Source organism: Monodon monoceros, unplaced genomic scaffold, assembly GCF_005190385.1.
Source record: "Monodon monoceros isolate NGI ecotype Baffin Bay Population unplaced genomic scaffold, NGI_Narwhal_1 Super_Scaffold_22, whole genome shotgun sequence".
Classification (NCBI taxonomy): Eukaryota; Metazoa; Chordata; class Mammalia; order Artiodactyla; family Monodontidae; genus Monodon; species Monodon monoceros.
In genome coordinates, this window is record NW_021703779.1 from 20,623,910 (window position 1) to 20,646,565 (window position 22,656).

The following is a 22,656-nucleotide window of genomic DNA, read 5'->3' on the forward strand; positions in this document are numbered from 1 at the left end:
ACAAGAGAAGGAAAAGACCTACAATAACAAACCGAAAGAATTAAGAAAATGGTAATAGGACCATACATATCAATAACTCCCCTAAATGTAAACAGATTAAATGCTCCAACCAAAAGACATAGACTGGCTGAATGGATACAAAAGCAATACCCATATATATGCTGTCTACAAGAGACCCACTTCAGACCTAGGGACACATACAGACTGAAAGTTGAGGGGATGGAAAAAGATATTCCAAGCAAATGGAAATCAAAAGAAAGCTGGAGTAGCAATTCTCATATCAGACAAAATAGACTTTAAAATAAAGACTATTGTAAGAGACAAAGAAGGACAATACATAATGATCAAGGGATCAATCCAAGAAGAAGACATAAAAATTGTAGATATTTCTGCACCCAACATAGGAGCACCTCAAAACATAAGGCAAATACTAACAGCCATAAAAGGGGAAATCGAGAGTAACACAACCACAGTAGGGGACTTTAACACTCCACTATCACCAAAGGACAGATCAACCAAAATGAAAATAAATAAGGAAACACAAGCTTTAAATGATCCATTAAACAAGATGGACTTAACTGATACTTATAGGACATTCCATCCTAAAGCAACAGACAACACTTTCTTCTCAAGTGCTCATGGAACACCCTCCAGGATAGACCATATCTTGGGGCACAAATCAAGCCTCGGTTAATTTAAGAAAAGTGAAATTGTATCAAGTATCTTTTCCAACCACAACACTATGAGACTAGATATCAATTACAGGAAAAAAGTCTGTAAAAAACACAAACACATGGAGGCTAAACAATACACTACTAAATAACCAAGAGATCACTGAGGAAATCAAAAAATACCTAGAAGCAAATGACAATGAAAACAAGACGACCCAAAACCTTTGGGATGCAGCAAAAGCAGTTCTGAGAGGGAAGTTTACAGCAATACAATCCTACCACAAGAAACAAGAAACATCTCAAATAAACAACCTAACCTCACACCTAAAGCAATTAGAGAAAAAAGAACCAAAAAACCCCAAAGTTAGCAGAAAAGCTGGTTCTTTGAGAAGATAAATGAAATTGACAAACCATTAGTCACACTCATCAAGAAAACAAGGGAGAAGACTCAAATCAATACAATTAGAAATGAAAAAGGATAAGTAACAATTGACACTGCAGAAATGCAAAGGATCATGAGAGATTACTACAAGCAGCTCTATGCCAATAAAATGGACAACCTGGAAGAAATGGACAAATTCTTAAAAAAGCACAACCTCCCGAGACTGAACCAGGAAGAAACAGAAAATATAAACAGACCAATCACAGGCACTGAAATTGAGACTGTGATTAAAAATCTTTCAACAAACAAAAGCCCAGGACCAGATGGCTTCACAGGCGAATTCTATCAAACATTTAGAGAAGAGCTAACACCCAGCCTTCTCAAACTCTTCCAAAATAGAGAAAAGGGAGGAACACTCCCAACCTCATTCTACGAGGCCACCATCACCCTGATACCAAAACCACACAAGGATGTCACAAAGAAAGAAAACTACAGGCCAGTATCACTGATGAACACAGATGCAAAAATCCTCAACAAAATACTAGCAAACACAATCCAACAGCACATTAAAAGGATCATACACGATGACTAAGTGGGGTTTATCCCAGGAATGCAAGGATTCTTCAATATATGGAAATCAATCTATGTGATACGCCATATTAACAAACTGAAGGATAAAAACCATATGATCATCTCAATAGATGCAGAAAAACCTTTCCACAAAATTCAACACCCATTTATGATAAAAAAAAACCTCCAGAAAGCAGGCATAGTGGGAACTTACCTCAACATAATACAGGCCATATATGATAAACCCACAACCAACATTGTTCTCTATGGTGAAAAACTGAACCCATTTCCACTAAGATCAGGAACATGACAAGGTTCCCCACTCTCACCACTATTATTCAACATAGTTTTGGAAGTTTTAGCCACAGCAGTCACAGAAGAAACACAAATAAAGGGAATCCAAATCAGAAAAGAAGAAGTAAAGCTGTCGCTGTTAGCAGGTGACATGACACTATACATAGAGAATCCAAAAGACTCTACCAGAAAACTACTAGGGCGAAGCAATGAATTTGGTAAAGTTGCAGGATACAAAATTAATGCACAGACATCTCTTGCATTCCTATACACTAATGATGAAAAATCTGAAAGAGAAATTAAGGAAACATTCCCATTTACCACTGCAACAAAAAGAAAAAAATACCTAGGAATAAACCTACGTAAGGAGACAAAAAACCTGTATGCAGAAAACTATAAGACACTGATGAAAGAAATTAAGGATGGTACAAACAGATGGAGAGATATACCATGTTCTTGGATTGGAAGAATCAGTATTGTGAAAATAACTATACTACCCAAAGCAATCTACACATTCATTGCAATCCCTATCAAATTACCAATGGCATTTTTCACAGAACTAGAACAAAAAATTTCACAATTTGTATGGAAGACCCCGAATAGCCAAAGCAATCTTTAGAAAGAAAAATGGAGCTGGAAGAATAAGGCTCCCTGACTTCAGACTATACTACAAAGCTACAGTAATCAAGACAGTATGGTACTGGAACAGAAACAGAAATATTGATCAATGGAACAGGATAGAAAGCCCAGAGATAAACCCATGCACATATGGTCACCTTATTTTTGATAAAGGAGGCAAGAATATACAATGGAGAAAAGACAGCCTCTTCAATAAGTGGTGCTGGGAAAACTGGACAGCTACATGTAAAAGAATGAAATTAGAACACTCCCTAACACCATACACAAAAATAAACTCAAAATGGATTAAACACCTAACTGTAAGGCTAGACAGCATAAAAATCTTAGAGGAAAACATAGGCAGAACTCTCTATGACATAAATCACAGCAAGATCCTTTTTGACCCACCTCCTAGAGAAATGGAAATAAAAACAAAAATAAACAAATGGGGGCGTCCCTGGTGGCGCAGTGGTTGAGAGTCCGCCTGCCGATGCAGGGAACACGGGTTCGTGCCCCGGTCCGGGAAGATCCCACATGCCGCAGAGCGGCTAGGCCCATGAGCCATGGCCGCTGAGCCTGTGCGTCCGGAGCCTCTGCTCCGCAACAGGAGAGGCCACAACAGTGAGAGGCCCACGTACCGCAAAATAAATAAATAAATAAATAAACAAATGGCACCTAATGAAATTTAAAAGCTTTTGCACAGCAAAGGAAACCATAAACAAGACGAAAAGACAACCCTCAGAATGGGAGACATTATTTGCAAATGAATCAACGGACATAGGGTTAATCTGCAAAATATATAAACAGCTCATGCAGCTCAATATCAAAGAAAGAAACAACCCAATCCAAAAATGGGCAGAAGACCTAAATAGACATTTCTCCAAAGAAGATATACAGATTGCCAACAAACACACGAAAGGATGCTCAACATCACTAATCATTAGAGAAATGCAAATCAAAACTACAATGATTATCACCTCACACCAGTCAGAATGGCCATCATCAAAAAAATCTACAAACAATAAATGCTGGAGAGGGTGTGGAGAAAAGGGAACCCTCTTGCACTGTTGGCGGGAATGTAAACTGATACAGCCATTATGTAGAACAGTATGGAGGTTCCTTTAAAAACTAAAAATAGAACTACCATATGACCCAGCAATCCCACTACTGGGCATATACCCTGAGAAAACCATAATTCAAAAAGAGTCATGTACCACAATGTTCATTGCAGCACTATTTACAATAGCCAGGACATGGAAGCAACCTAAGTGTCCAACAGACAGATGAATGGATAAAGAAGATGGATGTGGCACATATATACAATGGAATATTACTCAGCCATAAAAAGAAACGAAATTAAGTTATTTGTAGTGAGGTGGATGGACCTAGAGTCTGTCATACAGAGTAAAGTAAGTCAGAAGAGAAAAAAAACAAATACCATATGCTAACACATATATATGGAATCTAAAAAAGAAAAAATTGGTTCTGAAGAACCCAGGGGCAGGACAGGAATAAAGACACTGACATAGAGAATGAACTTGAGGACCCGGGGAGGGGGAAGGGTAAGCTAGGACAAAGTGAGAGAGTGGCATGGACTTATATACACTACCAAATATAAAACCGATAGCTAGTGGGAAGCAGCCGCATAGCACAGGGAGATCAGCTCACGGCTCTGTGACCACCTAGAGGGGTGGGATAGGGAGGGTGGGAGGGAGACCCAAGAGGGAGGAGATATAGGGATATATGTATATGTATAGCTGATGCACTTTGTTATAAAGCAGAAACTAACACACCATTGTAAAGCAATTATACTCCAATAAAGATGTTAAAAAAAAAAAACATAGGAGAAGAAAAAAAAAGCCATTGGGGTCTACAGGGAATTAGGAAATTGGTAGAGCTGTGAAATTGTCTTTCAACAGGTAGACTCACCCAGACATATCCTAAAAAGTCCCATATTTGTCTAAAATGAGTATTCAGGAAAAGGGTTGGATATGAGGGTGGGGTATGAGTTTAATGGTCATTATGTAGATCTGGCTTGTTAAATTCCTTGAGTATAAAGAACCTTCAGAATATGCTGAGTTTCAGAACTGTGCTCCAGAACACAGAAGCATCTGTTATTCATATCTACTCACGGATCTGAACTTGATGTATATGACACCTTCCAAGTTGCTAGGTTTGCCTGAATTGAGTACACATCAAAGACTCATGCTGCACCTGTAAAACATGCATTAATATTAATGTTCATTAGCTTGGATCCTTTATTTCCAGGATCATATCAACCATGACTAAAGACTGTTCAAGGGCTATTCCTCCTGTTTCATATGACGATATAACCACGTTCAAGGCCAGCCCTAGGCTAAAACGTGAAGGAAGCAGATGCTATGTAACTGGGAGATCACATGACTGAATACTTAGGAAAATAAAGCAGAAAAAATGCCAGTGATGCCAGCTTCTTAACAATAAGAGTAGTCATCCCACCTTTCCACAATCCACACCCCACCCCAACCAAGAAAGTTTCAGCTAGAATTTTTCAAGTTAAAATGTATTGCTGACTCGCTTATTTTCCTTTGGGTAAAAAGGGGGGATATATTAAAGGCACATTTTGAAATGGCAGTGATAAAATTGTTTCTTTTTACATTTTCTTAATATGTATAGCCTTTATTCTCTAAGTGCCAATAACTAACACATGATAATTTCCATTTAGTTCAGCTTAGCATTGCTCCTGTGTAAACAGTATAGAAAAATGGTAAGGCTAACCATTTAGGTTTATTCACATTAAGGCCAGGACCCCAGCACAAATTAAATTCTCATTAAAATTCAAACCATGAACAAAAGAGCAATTTAAATATTGAACAATGTGGGTCTCAAACCATGTATCCCATATTCAGTTCAGTCCACTAATGTGGTTAATGATCTAGACACAGGACCACTGGGAATGCATATTGACCAGTTTGGGACGCAGGGGAAGGACAGTAGATACTGCAGTGTTCAGTGGTCCAGAGGGTTGAGATTGTTAAGGCAGTTTTATCAAGTACCCAGAAACAATACACTCATGAGAAACATTATGACAGGCATTTCCAGCTGTCCCCCTTCTCTCTCACAATAAGAGAACCCCTGATTTTAAGCTAGACTCTTAGCCTCCCCAGTTTAAAACATTTTCCATGCTACTCTGTAACTGGTGTGGTTCTCTGTGTCTATGTTCTGGTCAAAGGAAGATGAGCAAAAGTAAAGTTTACATCTTTTGGGTCATGTCCTTAATGGCAAGAATGTGGCCCTCTACTCCCATTTTATACCCTTCTTGCTGCCTGGAATTCAGATGCTAGGAGAGTCATCTTGGATCATGTGGATGAAGTCAACATTCTAAGAATGACAGAGCAAAAAGATGGAGGGTGCCTGGGCTCTAGATGACATCTCAGTACAGCAGCATCATAACTGCTGAGATTTTACTTTGATAAATAAATTAACCTCTATCTTGTTTAAGGCATTGTTCATTTTCATCTCTGCTAGAGCAGAGATTTTATACTATTACAGATACATGGCAAGTAATTTCTTACTAATAAAATTTTAAGGATGGATGATTGTGAGTTATTTATTTTGTTTTAAATTAGAGTAGTTGTCCTATTATAATACTACTCACACTAACTTCTATTCCAAAATGTTTTATAGAGCAGGAGAAAAGAAGTATAATTGTATGGAGCACGTCACAAATTGTGAGAAGTCCACACAGTGTACCCATATGATGTGTCCAACATGTGAATGCCATCTGTTATGTGTACTACGGGTTGAAAACTGCTAGACTGGAACAGGAAGCTAAGAAAACCATGGCTGTAGGTTTAATACCCATGTGGATTACTTGTCTTATACTCAGATTGTACTCCTTACCTCACTGATTGATTTGACTAATTCATATCATAAGGCAAAACCAGCAAGAAAGCTGGATGCAAAATAACCTCCACTCATGGAGGAATCATATAGGGCACAAGCCCTACTACTGGGAGGGCAGCTTAATGACAGCCAAAGGGGCACAACTGAGGTAATAATGAGCTAAACAATAAAAAGCATGTTTTGCTTATAAAAATGTCAAGAAATAAGAATAAATATATAAGACTTATATCGACCAGAACATGAATAAACAAGCACTCTCCTACACTATTAGTAGAGTGTATATGTTTAATCCAAAGGAAAAATCAGACAAGTGCACAAAGATGTAATGTACTAAGTTGTTCATCATAATGCTATTTATAACAGTGAAAAATTGGCTACAACTTACAAGTTCAACAACAGAGAACTGGCTAAGTAAATTTAGTGCATGCCTGTGATGGAATAATTTGCAGCCATTAGAATTGAATTATAGATTATTTAATTACATTAAATTAACAGTGCAGGTTTAAAAATACATGCAGTATGATATGGATTTTGTAAAACACACACACACACACACACACACACACACACACTATATAGATATAATTTACATGTGTGTTTAAAACATTTAAAATGTTAAAATTCAGGACTTCCCTGGCGGTCAGGTGGTTAAGACTTCACCTTCCAATGCAGGGGGTGCGGGTTCGATCCCTGGTCAGGGAGCTAAGATCCCACATGACTCGTGGCCAAAAAACCAAAATATAAAACAGGAGCAATATTGTATCAAATTCAATAAAGACTTTAAAAATGGTCCACATCAAAAAAAAAGTCCAAAAAAAGAGTAATAAAATAAAATGTTAAAATCCTAATGCTGGGCTTCCCTGGTGGCACAGTGGTTAAGAATCCACCTGCCAATGCAGGGGACATGGGTTCGAGCCCTGGCCCTGGAAGATCCCACATGCCGTGGAGCAACTAAGCCCGTGCACCACAACTACTGAGCCCACATGCCACAACTACGGAAGCCCACGCACCTAGAGTTCATGCTCCACAACAAGAGAAGCCACTGCAATGAGAAGCCCGTGCATCAAGACAAAGAGTAGCCCCCACTCGCCGCAACTAGAGAAAGCCCGCACATAGCAACGAAGACCCAACAGAGCCATTAATTAATAAATTAATTAATTTAATTAAAATTCTAATGTTATCTCAGGGAAGGAGGTTATGAGTAATTTTTATTTTCTTCATTGTGCTTTTGTTTTTTCAGAGTCTTCAGTGAAAATATATGTTAATTTTACAATCATATAAATAAATGTAATTTTAAAAGGCAGGATGAGAAGAAAGGAGGGAGGGAGCAAGGGAGAGGAAGAGTGAATGCAGACTCTTGTATACAACAGATCTGAATCCGCATCCAGACTCCACCTCATAGCTCTTTGACACTGAACAAACTAACAACTTCTTTAAACCTAAGTTCCCTCATCTGTAAAAACAGGACCAATAATTACGTGAAAAGGCAATTATGAAGGTTTAATATCATCATATATGAGTATTTTCCAAATTTCTGAAGAACATTAATCATTTTAAATGCTCAAATAAAATATTTCCTTGAGAAATTCAAAATGTATATTTGGATATTAAAGATTCTACCAAGCCTCCCTTAAATAAACCAGCTTAACTTCATTTAATCTAGCCCTCCCTGAACTTACCTGACCATGGAAATATATTTTACAGAATATCTATGAACCTACTTAATTTTGCCCAACACATCTTGGGAAATGCTGACAGGTTAATGGACACGCTCCAGTACCCAGCACTCAATGGCTGCTTGGGTAGTTTTTGTCCTTTTTTCACCTATAAAGGACTGAGAATGGATTCTTATGATTACAGAAATAGTGAACTACACTGAGTAGAAGACAGCTCATAATTAAGAACCTAAAAGAATAATGAACTTAAAAAGGAGAAGTTGGACTGGAAATAACACTGACAAATGCCGCAACGTGCTATTTCCCAACACAGGAATGAGGTATTTAATGCTGAAAGGAAAAAAGGAAGATGATGTCATTCCCTGTTAACATAAAATCATGATTTCTGTTGCTCATACTAAATGCAACGTGTTATCAAAAAATGAGGTATACATGGGAGTAATATATTGATTAATCCTAATACATGCCAAGATCCTTACAGATAAAAGCAAGCCAATTTCAATTTATGATTTCATAATGCATTAACATTGTCTAGGGGTCTTTCCAACAGGAGATAGCAAGGTCCACCTTCAATAAAATTAATCGTTTTACTTACAAGTTGAATAATCAGACCCTACAGATATTCTTTAGGGGTCAGCATGAAAACTTCCCAGAAGAAAATAAATAATACATGATAAAACCAACATGTTTCATGGACAACACCATAAAATTCAAAAAGCATTTTACGTTTTCACCATCGTTACCTTTAACTTAGTACAGCTAATGTAATGAATGAATAATTGGATAAGGTAAAAAATGCTTTGTGTATGATTCATAAATGGTGGAGGTAGATGAATTAAATACTCTCTCAAAATCTCTTATAATCCTGTCCCTGTATTCCTCATCTTCAATATATTGTTGACATTAGAAAAAAGTTACCATATGCCAACTGGTATTGAGCAAGTGGTGGATGAAGGGGAAATATCTTAGAATTTGTAAAGACAGTAGCTTCCAGCAGATTCGCATCCCAAAGTCAAATCACCTGGGTGGGCCAAAAACAACTTCAAGCAGGGTTATTTTTTTTTAACATCTTTATTGGAGTATAATTGCTTTACAACAGTGTGTTAGTTTCTGCTTTATAACAAAGTGAATCAGCTATACATATACATATATCCCCATATCTCTTCCCTCTTGCATCTCCCTCCCTCCCACCCTCCCTATCCCACCCCTCTAGGTGGTCACAAAGCACCAAGCTGATCTCCCTGTGCTATGCGGCTGCTTCCCACTAGCTATCTATTTTACATTTGGTAGTGTATATAAGTAAGTCAGAAAGGGTTGTTATTTTTTATCTGCAGTTCTGAGCCGTGGATGCTCACTGAAATCACCTGAGTAGCTTTAAAAACTGATGCCTGGATTCGACTTCTGCAGATTCTGATTTAAATGGTCTATATAGTTCAGCCTGGACATCAGGATTTTTTAAAGTTCATCAGACAATTCTATATATAGCCAAGTTGAAGAACCACTGTTAGTGATCCTAAAGCATATGTAAATGCAAATACTATTTGGAGGAAGGCACATCATTCCTAGGTTGCAAAGAAGTCCCACACCGTTTTCAAGAACAATGACCATTACACAGACAAAAATAAGAAAGCCCCAAAAAAACGAGATACCATAATTAAGATTAAGAAAAAATAAGAGACTGTAGAAACAGACCCTCGAAGAGTTTGAATATAGGAATGAATTGTTAAGACACAGACCTAAAACAACTATTCCTACTAAGCTTAATGAAATAAAACACAAGCCTGAAAGTAACTTTACTGGAAACCACAAAAAGTTTCCAGGGAGATTTGAAAATGTAGCCAAAGAACTTATAGAAATGGACATATATACACTACCAAATGTAAAACAGCTAGCTAGTGGGAAGCAGCCGCATAGCACAGGGAGATCAGCTCGGTGCTTTGTGACCACCTAGAGGGGTGGGATAGGGAGGGTGGGAGGGAGGGAGACGCAAGAGGGAAGAGATATGGGAACATATGTATATGTATAACTGATTCACTTTGTTATAAAGCAGAAACTAACACACCATTGTAAAGCAATTATACTCCAATAAAGATGTTAAAAAAACACAAAATCTAAAATTTAAAACTCAATGGATTAGTTTAACAGCAGATTACATATAGCAAAAGGGAGAGTTGGTAAAATGAAATACAGGTGAGAAGAATCCAAAATGCAGCACAGGAATATAAAAGTATAGAAAATTAATAAAAAGCATTTAAGAGACTCTATGTAGAGTGTAGAGTGAAAAGGTTTAACACATTTTTATTAGAGTTCCAAGAAAGAAAAGAAAGGGTAAGAATTTGAAAAGTTAATGACTGAGAATTAATGAAAAACACAGATCTGCAGACGTAAGAAATCCAGTGAGTCCCAACCGGATATATAAAAGGACTTTTACCTTAGACACATAATAGTAAAACTGCAGAACACCTAAGACAAAGAGAAGATCTCAAAAGCAATGAGTGAAAAAAAAAGAACAGACTGCATTCAGATGAATGACAGACTGAAAGCTGACTTCTTAACAAGAGCAATGGAAACCAGAGGAAGGTAAAATGATATATTCAGTATTCTAAAAGGAAATAACCACCAATTCTATGTTGAAAATTCTCAAGAGTGATTGTAAATTGAAGATGTTTTAAGACAAACAAAAATGGAGAGAATTTGCCTCCAGCAGAATCTCACTAAAGAAAATTCTAGAGAATGCATTTCAGGCAGAAAAATTCCAGAAGGAAGAATTATGATGGAACAAAGAATATAGAGGCAAGGAAGAAGTGGAGCTGTCGGAAAATCTTTTAAAAATTACTTTAAAATATCAATAATAATAATGTTTTTGAGATTAAAATATAATTTTTACAAAACAAGAATAATTTATAACGGAAGAGAGAAATAATGAAATTAAGTGTTCTAAGACCCTTACAGTATCCAAGAGAAAAATAAAGGTACCTATGAATTTTAGACTTGACAAATTAAGTAAGCATTTTGTAATCTAAGGGCACCACTAAAAGAAAAAAATGTTTAATTTTTGAAACTGGTAGAAAAAATTAGAACGATTTAAAAAGTACTCAATCTGAAATAATGCAATAAAAGAGAGAAATACAAAGCACAAAATAGAATGATTAATTAAGACCAAAACCTATTATTAATTCCTTCAAATGTAAATCAATCCAATACTCCAGTTAAAAGACAAAGGTTCTTAGAAAAGATATATTTTAACTTAAAAAAACTACATTTTAATTAAAAAACTACATTTTGATCAAAAGTGACAATATCTAAAAACTAAGGCTAGAAAAATGTTAAAGTATAAGGACAGAAAAAAATATACCATGCAAACACTAATCAAAAGAAAGCTAGGATAGATAGCTATAGTACTGTCAGAAAATATGTAAGTCAAAAAGTATTACCAGAGGTAAAGATAATCACTTTATATACATCAAAGGTAAAGTTTACCAGGAAGATAAAACCATTTAAAACTTGTACCTAATAATATAGCATCAAAATAATTAAAGCAAAAATTGAAAGAAAAAGGAGAAATACACAAAGTCATAAACATAGAGATTTTAGCACACGTCTCAGTAATTAATAAATAAATAGAATAAAAAATCAGAATGGAGATGGAAAATTTGAACAACATGATTAACACACAAGTTCTAATGGATATTTATAAAATACAACAATAAAATATACTCAATGTAGAATTATTTTCAGAATATTCAATACTTATAAACAAAATGCTTGACCATGAAGCTGGCCTCAACAAATTTCAAAAGACCAAATCATACAGAGCATATTTTCTGACAACAATGCAACTAACACAGAAAAAAATTACAAAAAGAAAACCAGAAATATTCACATGTTTGGAAATTAAGAAACACAGTTCTAAATAACTCATTGGGCAAGAAGGAAATCATGATAAAAATTATAAAATATTTTGAACTGGAGAATAAAGAAATACCACATATTAACTGCAACTAAAGTGGAACTTAGAGAATATAGTCTCAAATGTATAAATTAGAAAAGAAGACAAACTAAAAACTAAAGAGCTAAAGCAGCCATCTCAAGAAATTAGAAAAAAGTGCAGCAAAATAATCCCCAACAAAGTAGAAGGAAGTACAAAAGATGAGAGAAGAAATTAATAAAATAAAAAAGAAACAGATGAATCTTCCACTTCCAGTAACAGTGGGCTAGGTAATTTAGATCAATGCTTCCACTGAGGACAACTAAAAAAGACGGATAAAATATTATTTTAATTCTTCTTAAAAGTATCAGTGAACTAACAATTAAGTGGGATGGTAGAAATAAGATAATTTCAGACATGTAATTTCTAAAAACTATCTACTTTCTATGTATCCCTTCTCTGGAAGCCAATGGAAAACGTGCTCTATTCACAGCTGTGCTCCATCAAATGAGGAGTAAACCAATGTGAAGAACATTTTACACAGGGATTATCACATAAATACTGAATAGTGATATAACTAAAATTATAATATTGGAATGGTGGATAAAAGGACTTGTCCTTCTGTGTGTGCACAAACATGTAGGTGTAGTGGGGATGGGATGGTAGTAAAAGAAACTAAATCCTCTTCTTCTCTAGTCAGAAACCAATGGCTCTGGCCAAAGCTAAAAATTCACAAAGTAGCAACGTAAGCATGTCATTTATTTATTTACTTGTTTATTTATTTATCATTTTCTTTTTTTTCATTGAATTAAAGATTCTTTGTCCATCAACAGAGCAATGGATAAAGAAGATGTGATTGTATGTGTGTGTGTGTACACACACACACACACACACACACAATGGAATATTAGTCAGCCGTAACAAATAAAATAAAATAAATAATGCCATTTGCAGCAACATGGATGGACCTAGAGATTGTCATAGAGAGTGAAGTAAGTCATACACAAAAAGACAAATATCATATCATATTGCTTATATGTGGAATCTTAAAAAAGGGTACAAATGGGGCTTCCCTGGTGGCTCAGTGGTTGAGAATCTGCCTGCTAATGCAGGGGACACGGGTTCGAGCCCTGGTCTGGGAGGATCCCACATGCCGCGGAGCAACTAGGCCTGTGAGCCACAACTACTGAGCCTGTGCGTCTGGAGCCTGTGCTCCACAACAAGAGAGTCCGCGATAGTGAGAGGCCCGCGCACCATGATGAAGAGTGGCCCCTGCTTGCAACAACTAGAGAAAGCCCTCGTACAGAAATGAAGATGCAACACAGCAAAAATAAATTAATTAATTAATAAACTCCTACCCCCAACATCTTCTTTAAAAAAAAACCACATACGCCCTTTAAAAAAAAAAGGGTACAAATGAACTTATCTAGAAAACAGAAATAGAGCTACAGATGTAGAAAATAAACTTAGGTTACCAGTGGGTAAGGAGGGGGCGAATAAATTGGAAGATTGGGATTGACATATACACACTACTATAAATAAAACAGATAACAAATAAGGACCTACTGTATAGTACGGGGAACTCTACTCAATACTCTGTAATGACCTATAAGGGAAAAGAATCTAAAAAAAAGAGTGGATATATGTATATGTATAACTGATTCACTGTTGTACACCTGAAACTAACACAACATTGTAAATCAACTATACTCCAATAAAAATTTAAAATTAAAATAAATTTTAAAAATTAAAAATAAAAATTCAACAGAAAAAAGTAAATTCTATAGTGCTTCACAATTTTCAAAAGTTTCACACACATGATTTCATATAATCTCATAATAACCCTTTTTTTAACCCCTACCCCTCTATTGCCCCTCCCTCCTTCCCTCTCCCTACTGGTAACCACTAGCTTGTTCTATCTGTGAGTCTGCTTCTTTTCTGTTGTATTCACTAGTCTGTTGTGGTTTTTAGGTTCCACATACAAGTGATATCATACAGCATCTATCTTTCTCTGTCTGACTTATTTTACTTAGCATGATGCCCTCCAAGTCCATCCATGTTGCTGCAAATGCCAAAAATTCATTCTTGTTATGGCTGAGTAGTATTCCATCGTGTGTATATATATATATATATATATATATATATATATATACACACCACCTCTTCTTTATCCATTCACCTGTCAGTTGACACTTAGGTTGTGTAAGCATGTTATTTATAACATGTAGGAAAGGGTGGGGAGGAATGAATAGGAAGAACGCGAAGGATTTTGTTATTTTTGGCCGTGCCTCTCGGCTTGTAGGATCTTAGTTCCCTGACCAGGGATGGAACTTGTCCCCCCTGCAGTGGAAGCTCAGAGTCCTAACCATTGGACCACCAGGGAATTCCCCACAAAGGATTTTTAGAGCAGTAAAAATACTTTGTATGATACCATAATGACTCATGTCATTATATATTTGTCCTAACCCATATAGTGTACAAAACGAAGAGTGAACCCTAAAGTAAACTATGGACTTTGATTGATAATGATCTGTCAATGTAGGTTCATCAATTATAACAAATGTACCACTCTGGTGGAAAATGTTGATAATGGGGGATAATGATACATAACAGTGTAAGCATGTTATTTAGATATGGACATAAATACCAATAGAATGAACTAAAAGAGTTAAGTGTTTGCTTCTAGGAAGTGAGAAATGGTGCTGGCTAGGTGGAACAAGCTATTTTTCAGAGCAAGCCTTGTAGAATTATTTGAATTATTAACAATGGATATGTATACATTTGACAAAAATAAAAACCAAATTAAACTTTGAAAAAGTAAATGAGAAGTGAAGAAGTGAGACAGTATCTGTAGACTACTTTAGAGCACTTCACGGTAAAGTAAAACAAAGGAATAATTTAGTACCTGAAGAAAGATGCAGAGCCAATATTGGGTTTTCTTTTTTGAGGGGCAGAGTGGTTCTTAAGATGGCTAGACCACAGCATATATGCTGGGCGAATGATCCAAATAAGACAAACAGAAATATGTATTGCAGGAAAGAAAAAGCATAATTGAAGGAGCAAGGGCTTAAGAAGATAAGGGTGATAGGATCCAGAGTATCACTGGCAGAATTGCTTTTTTGTGTTTTGTTGTTGTTATTGTTTTGTTTTGTTTTATGGGTTTTTTTTGAGGTTCAGGTAATTTCCAGTTTATTAGTATTATCCTGGCAGAGTGGGAAAGTTTGCAACAGTTTGGCATAGCAAAACTGGTTGGTATTGAATCAGCCATTTAAAATATAATCATATTTATATTCCCACCAACAGTGCAAGAGGGTTCCCTTCTCTCCACACCCTCTCCAGCATTTATTGTTTGTAGATTTTTTGATGATGGCCATTCTGACCGGTGTGAGGTGATACCTCATTGTAGTTTTGAATTGCATTTCTCTAACGATTAGTGATGCTGAGCATCCTTTCATGTGTTTGTTGGTGACCTGTATATCTTTGGAGAAATGTCTATTTAGGTCTTCTGCCCATTTTTGGATTGGGTGGTTTGTTGTTTTGATATTGAGCTGCTTGATAATGGAGGCAAGGATATACAATGGAGAAAGGACAGTCTCTTCAATAAGTGGTGCTGGGAAACTGGACAGCTACATGTAAAAGAATGAAATTAGAGCACTCCCTAACACCATACACAAAAATAAACTCAAAATGGATTACACATGTATCTTTTGACCTTAATTTTACCAACTGCTAATTTTCATGCTCCTGTATCAGTTGCCATGTATAAAGCAGTGACAAGCTTTAATTCTCTTTATTTCATAGCTGAGTGGCCTCCATTCTTCCCTTAAAAATAGATAAAAATATTTTGAGTGTGTGAACTTTACAAGTACATCTAAATTTTGCCAAGTTCCAAATAATGGCAGTGCAACTGTAAGTACACTCTCTTTTTAGCTCTTCATTTTATAATGAAGAGTTTTCTCTAAATCAGTGATTTTTTTGACCTGCAGACTAAGACTCATTGGTGAACTGTAAAATTGATTGAGCATATCAAAAGCAGCATTTTAAAAGAAATAAACCAGAACAGAAAACTAGAAAATATTAGAGTACACTTAAGAGTAAGAATTGTTTCTTAAAATCTATTTCCATGTATATAGCTATTTACATATATAATGTATATTTATTTCCATATATACCATGTCTACATACACATACATGAACATATATGTTTGAATGTAGTAAATTATAATGTAAAATTATTTTTTTAATTGTAGGTTGTCATCAAGAAGTTTCAAAGCCACCAGTGTAAATAATATCTCAGGTCCCTTAAAGTTTTGAAGCCACATAGCAAAATATACATATAATATTTCTTTTTTTTTTTACATCTTTATTGGCGTATAATTGCTTTACAATGGTGTGTTCGTTTCTGCTTTATAACAAAGTGAATCAGTTATACATATACATATGTTCCCATATCTCTTCCCTCTTTACATATAATATTTCTACTTCCTACCCTAAAATATCCCAAGGACCCTTCATACCTTGAGAGAGCAAGTGTATTAATGTCAGCTCTGCTGTAAAACAGGCAGTCTCAAATATCTCAAGATTACAACAACAAGCATTTATTCCTTGCTCATATCATGTTGCACTTGCAGGTGTGCTGCTGCAATTCCATATGTGATTTCATTCTGGGGTCCAGACTCCAGGAGACGCCCCTACTTGGGACATACCCATTTTAATGGCAAAGAGAACAAGCAAGAGAGATGATGGAAGTGCGTGATGCTCAGATGTGGCACACATCACGTCTACTCACATTCCATTGGCTAAATTACATCACATGTCCAAGCCTACAGTCAATGTAGCAGTATTATAAACTCTGCCTTCAAGATGGCACAGCAGGGTTTCCCTGGTGGCGCAGTGCTTGAGAGTCCGCCTGCCGATGCAGGGGACACAGGTTCGTGCCCCGGTCCGGGAAGATCCCACATGCCACGGAGCGGCTAGGCCCATGAGCCATGGCCGCTGAGCCTGCACGTCCGGAGCCTGTGCCCCACAACGGAAGAGGTCACAACAGTGAGAGGCCCGCGTATCGCAAAAAAAAAAAAGAAAAAAAGATGGCACAGCAACGCAAATGCCAACAAGCAAAGACATAAAAACTTCTCATCAGTAAGGGAGCTAGTATTTGGGAACAATAATACAATCTATCAGAGCAATTCACTTCTCTCCTTTCCCTTTCTAATCCCTTTGTATGATAAAGGAAAAGAGAATATTTCTTGTCCCCAAGGTAGGAAAGAAGCCAAGGTCATGGCTTATGTGAGCTGTGGCATGGTTGGTTTCCTCTGGGTTGTGGTCAAATACTTCCCACTTAATTTGGGCTATTACCCTGTAAATGGACTAGCATTTTGAAGTATAACTAGAACAGGGCAATTCCATCCATGTACGGGGAAAAATCACCTAGAGAACATAGCAGGAAGACAACAATGATTACCTAGAAATAAAGAAAATTTCAAAAATGAAAATAGTTACCCAAAAAGGGGTAACACTGATCTTCTTCTGAAGGGCACCAATGAATTTTTATAAACCACTTGCAAATAGCACTAATAAAACTATGAGAAACTGGATTTTTTATGGTGTATGTTAAAGTACTCATTTTCTGTTCTTTTTTTAAAATAAATTTATTTATTTTATGTATTTATTTTTGGCTGCATTGGGTCTCTGTTGCTGTGCATGGGCTTTCTCTAGCTGTGGCGAGGGGGGGCTACTCTTCGTTGCGGTGCACGGGCTTCTCATTGCCATGGCTTCTCTTGTTGCAGAGCACAGGTTCTAGGCACGTGAGCTTCAGTAGTTGTGGCTTGTGGGCTCAGTAGTTGTGGCTCACGGGCTCTAGAGCGCAGGCTCAGTAGCTGTGGCGCACGGGCTTAGTTGCTCCGCGACATGTGGGATCTTCCCGGACCAGGGCTCGAACCCGTGTCCCCTGCATTGGCAGGCATATTCTTAACCACTGTGCCACCAGGGAAGCCCTCATTTTCTGTTCTCTTGTGGAAGTTTACCTAAGTAAATGTTATTATCATTTTCTCAAGATCAAACTATTGGAGATTATGCATTCTACTGTTTCTTCCTTAATTCAAAAATAGTTTAGAATCCCAGTCATAAATAGAACAGCTAATAATAAATCTCATGAATGCTTATGACTCTCTGGGAACGCTTAAAAAAGTGACAAATTAGGTATTCATAAGTGAACATTATTTAAAAATTTCCAACTAGTATGAATCATCCCAAACCAAATTATAGTAGAAATGCCCTATCCATATTAAATCCTAAACTATGCACTTAAATGGCCAATAATTTATTCTTTGAGAGAACACAAACAAGACTCCAATCAACTTACATGAGACAATCCAAGCAAATATGAAACTGCTGCCAAGTTCCAACTGTTCGATCCTAGATTTTTTTTTTTTTTTTTTGCGGTACGCGGGCCTCTCGCTGTTGTGGCCTCTCCCGTTGTGGAGCACAGGCTCCAGACGCGCAGGTTCAGCGGCCATGGCTCATGGGCCCAGCCGCTCCGCGGCATGTGGGATCCTCCCGGACCAGGGCACGAACCCGTGTCCCCTGCATCGGCAGGCAGACTCTCAACCACTGTGCCATCGGGGAAGCCCGATCCTAGTAATTTTATTAAAAAAAAAATTGAGTGGAAAATGAGACGGTTGTTTTTATAACTTAACTATAAATAAAATGAAGTGTGTGCGTGTGTATGTGAACTCTAGGCCACATGGTATCCTCCTCTTAAACACCTTCATGCAATACACAAGAACACACCTCTATGTGCCCTGCAGAAAAACTATTCTTACAGTCTTGGGTGACCTCTATGTTATTCATCAAAGAGAAGCATAATCATTCAGTACATACTTGATCCCCAAGTAAACCCTCACCTCACTAGTCACAACCTAAAAGGAAAGCCTGAGAAGGGACAAAGTGGCACTTTACCTTGCTGTGGCCCAAGGAAGACTTTCATTGATTATAAGACAGGTCGCTCTCATTTCATTGAGATATCAAGGGAGGTTGAGTGTGAAGGAAATCCCCCCAAACATCTCAAAGGAGGCTACACCAACAGTCACCAAAACTCTGGGTAGAACCCAAAACATAATGTCACTATTTCCACATAAGATGACTGAATTGGCTCTTGATGGTGACTCCTGGTGCAAAGGGGTTGCTTTAAGAAGCATCCAACTACTACGCTCATGAGGTAAAGAAGAAAAGGGGCTTCCCAAAGTACAGCTGAGGCTTGGAATGTTAAAATTGAAGGAACAATAAGAGTTATTTAATTTGACCCTTCTGTTTGACATATAATGAAGCAGATCCAAAGCATTTTAACGACTCTTTCAAGGTCACCCTAGCTAATTTTTTATGACAATTGGACTTAAACCTATGTCTCACTATTCATAGTTCATTGCTCTTTCCACTACAACTCTGAAACCCCAGTTTCAGCACTGATTTCTCAACAAGGAAGCACTGGACAATTATAGCTAGGATATTCGTGAATAATATTTAATGATGGGAAAAAGGAACTTTCTTGCGTGACAGAAACATTCCAAATCTGATTGGGATGCCACACATGTATATATTTGACTGTATGCTCACTGAACGTAAGATGTGTACATTTCTCCATAAATTATTTTATTAAAATAAAAATACATAAAAATAATTTATGAGATGCCAAAAATGATTTAAGAAAATATGCACAATATATAGTTAAGCTTGTGCCACCTTATCCCAGGTCATGAAGAAATCAGAACCTGAGACAAGGATTAAGACATTAAACTTTATTTGGGAGGTGCAAACTTGGGCAGTAAGAGTGAGGAAAAAAGGGATGAGGTAAGGAGCAAGATAAGGAAAAATGCAAAACATGCAATTACTTAGCATGATGACTGCTTCACAAGGAACCACGAAGAGACACAGTAACACACTCAGCAGACGCATTCGCTCAGCACATAGGACTTCGCTAGAAGCTTTGCTAGGACTCGTAGGTACTTCAGAGCACTCCAGAGGAGAAAGGAAGGAGGAAAATTCTATCTGACAAGCTCCTTATCACTCATTTCCTGCTCCCATTTCGCACATTCCCCAGTAATACCAAATGACCCCTGGGCAGCTGATCAAGAAACCAGATCCTACAACCCACTGTAATATTTCTTCTCAGTCTGAATGTGGAGGATAACTCAGTGCAGATGGAGCATTAATCAAAAGGGCAGAAAAAAGGAAACGGTTAAAGAAACCTGAGATGGCACACAAGGTTTGTAACCCAGTACAGATTAATGAGGAGGCTACAGAATAATATGCAAATTATTATCTTATGTTTATTAAATTAATAAATAAAGCTAGGAGAATATATTCCAAAATATTAAAAGTAATCATCTCTGGGGTGGTGAAGTTAACGCTGATTGCTTTTCTACCTTATTCTTCTCTGTATTTGCTAAATTTTCTACCCTCCAAAATCGAATACTCATGTCTCCATTTCCCTTTTCTCCACCTTACTACCTTCAACCCTTCATGCCATGATGATGTTTTTAAGCCTACAGAGGAGAGTTACTTGGGATTTAGTCACTAAATTCAACATGCAAAGCAAATATTGCATATAGTAAAAATCATTTTTGAAAATCCCTTAAATTACTCATAATAATTAGTTTACTGCCTGTAACAAATGGTATGCTGTGTACTACACACAAACTGATTCTGAGGCCCCCTAAAATTTGAGAACTTCTGAGCTTTGCTGAAGGAAAAATAAAAAAATCAAAAGTGTATGTGCGGGCTTCCCTGGTGGCGCAGTGGTTGAGAGTCCACCTGCCAATGCAGGGGACACAGGTTCGTGCCCCGGTCCAGGAAGATCCCTTCCTGGACCGGGAAAAATGGAATATTACTATATCTATTTATAGATATAGATGTAAGATAGACATAGATGATATAGATAGATATCTATAGATGTGTATCTAGATAGACAGATAGATCTTACAGGTTCTGTTTCTCTGAAGAACCATAATACAACACCCTAGGCACATCACAGAAAACTTGTTAAAGCCATAGACAAAAAGGAAAATCCTACTACAGACAGATATAAGAAATAGGTTCATTTCACAGAAGCAGCAATAAGACTGACAACCAACTTCTCAACAAAACAATGGCAGCCATAAGTCAACGTAATTAAAATTTTAAAGTGCTGACCCTAACCTGAAATTTTATCCCACTTTCAAAAATTAAGGTAAAATAAAAACATTTTTAGACATACACTAGAAGAATCAATTTATCACTAACAGATCTTCACTATCATGATATTCAATCACAAGTAAAATATTCTTAGGTGGAAGAAGCTATAAAAAAGAATGAAAATTAAACACATGAATAAATATGTAGGTACACATAAAAGAATATGACTATATAAAACAACTATTAAAGTTTATTATTTTAATAATTTAATATTGTTTAATTCTATATAGAATTAATTTAATGTATTATTTAAATTTAATTAAAATTTAAGAAGGGGCTTCCCTGGTGGTGCAGTGGTTGAGAGTCTGCCTGCCGATGCAGGGAACACGGGTTCGTGCCCCGGTCCGGGAAGATCCCACATGCCGCGGAGCAGCTGGGCCCGTGAGCCATGGCCGCTGAGCCTGTGCGTCTGGAGCCTGTGCTCCGCAACGGGAAAGGCCACAACAGTGAGAGGCCCGCATACCGCAAAAAAAAAAAAAAAAAAAAATTTAAGAAGCTGATCATATACCAATGTATGTTCTCTGATCACAATAGAATTAAGCTAGAAATAAATAACAAAGATAACTAGAAAATCTTTCATATATTTGGAAATTAAGTAGCAATTAATTAAATGACCCATGATTCAAAGAAGCAATAATGACAAAAATCAGAAAGTATTTTCAACTGAACGATAATTTCAAAAAACAAACAAACAAGCAATGTATCAAAACTTATGGATGCAACTAAAGCTATGCTTAAGGGGTAACATAAACTTAAAGGCATCTATTAGAAAGCCTGAAAAACAATGATCTAAGCATTACCTCAAGAAGTTAGAAAAAGAAGAGCAAATTACAACAAAAAAGTAGAGTTAGGGAAAAAATAAGGGCATAAACTAGTATATAGAAATCAAACAACCAACACACTCTTGAAAAATAATGTGGGAGAACTCAGTCTATTGGACATCAACTTACTCTGTAACTACCGAAATTAAGACATCATGGTATTGGCACAAAGACAGAAAAATAGAACAATGGAACAGAGTTGAGAGTCCAGAAACAAACTCTCACACATATAAAGACCCTTGATTTATGACAAAGGTGGTACTGCAGATCAGAGGAGAAAGGGTGGCATTTTCAATAAATGCTTCTTAGTCAAATTAATATCTACATGGAAAATATAACAAACTTGACTCCATTCTCACACAATATACAAAAATAAATTCAGAAATCTAAAAAAACAATAAGTCTTCTAGAAGGTAGGAAATTAACTTCATGATCCAGGCATGAGGTAGTAACATTTTTTTTGAATTTTATTCTATTTTTTTATACAGCAGGTTCTTATTAGTCATCCATTTTATACACATCAGTGTATACATGTCAATCCCAATCTCCCAATTCATACCACCACCACCACCACCCCCCGCCG